Consider the following 1,273-nt stretch of genomic DNA (forward strand, 5'->3'; position numbering starts at 1 on the left):
AGATAAGCGTAGATTCTGAAAAAATAACACCAGCCAAAGTACGCTTATAAGCCATGACGCGACCCTGGCACGCCTGGCCGCGGGCAACTGCGCGGTCAGAACAGGGACAGCGACCAAAAACGAAGAAAAACATTTCCCGCCTTTGCCCCGTGTGAGGATCGAACTCACGACCTTCAGATTATGAGACTGACGCGCTACCTACTGCGCTAACGAGGCGGCTGAGAGCTTTCCTCCCCTGCTGACTCTCGAACCTGACCTGGCCCTGCGGTGCTGCAGAGAATCTCAGTGTTGTTGCATCCTTTCCCAGGTCGCCAAGGGCACGATGGCCACTTCTGCCCGCAATACGGGAAAAAGAGGGCGGGAGAAACAGCTCGGCCCTCCCCGCGGCTGCTGGGACGGGCTCTGTGCCGCAGTGCCGTATGGCGACTGTGTGGGGCCTCACAGTGGCTGTGTGGGACCCCGTGGTGACCATACAGGGCCCCACCGTGACTGTGTGGGGCTGTGGAGACAGGATGGTGCTTCGTGGTGACCCTGTGGGGCACCGAGGTGACAGCGTGGGAGCCTGTGGTGGCCGTGCATATCGTCAGTGTGACCTTAGTGTGACTCAAGGTGGCTGTGAGGTGACCTTACGGGGCCCCAGCCTGACACTGGGGTCTTCCCCAGGGAACTGTGGGGACACTGTGGACAACTGTGGGTTGGCTGTGTGGTCTCCAAAGTGACCAGGAAGGACCCCATGTGGTGACGGTGTGGGCCTTGAGGTGGCCATGCAAGGACCTCAGGACATCTGGATGGCCATGAGGGACCCTTTGGTGACCATATTGGACCCCATATTGGTTGTGGCAATATGAGGTGGCAGTGCTGGCACAGGCGGGGCTGGACGGCAGGCAGGGCCAGTGATGTCCCTGCAGGGCCCGGGGAGGACCTGATTGGTGTTGACAGGGCGCGATCTCTCACGTCACATTAATTAGGCGGCATCCTTTTCAACATAATTGCGCAGAGCAGGTCACTAGATAATTAATGACTTTTTGCTGCGTCTGACAGCTGTGGGCGGATGTCGGGGTGGGGGGAGGGCAGGGGACAGTTCCTAAAGTCACATCGCAAGCTGCGCTGCCCGGACACCACCTCTCCGACCCGAGGTGGGTGTTCCCTCCCCCAGAGACCTACGTGTGAAATCGGAACCACTTCACGCCCCTCTCTGTTTTTATATGGATGTTTGTGTCGTGCTGGCATATAATTATTTTCTTTTTTTTTTTTTTTCCATAAGGCATCTGAA

At 57.5% G+C, this 1,273-nt stretch overlaps 1 non-coding gene across 1 annotated transcript; it reads right to left on the bottom strand.

The window, feature by feature from the left end:
• Positions 1-143: 143 nt before the first annotated feature.
• On the bottom strand, positions 144-216 carry TRNAM-CAU (transfer RNA methionine (anticodon CAU)). The gene has a single exon. It is a non-coding gene; the product is annotated as a tRNA-Met (tRNA).
• Between the last annotated feature and the right edge of the window lie 1,057 nt (positions 217-1,273).

Source organism: Phasianus colchicus, chromosome 3, assembly GCF_987193195.1.
Source record: "Phasianus colchicus chromosome 3, bPhaCol1.hap1.1, whole genome shotgun sequence".
NCBI lineage: Eukaryota > Metazoa > Chordata > Aves > Galliformes > Phasianidae > Phasianus > Phasianus colchicus.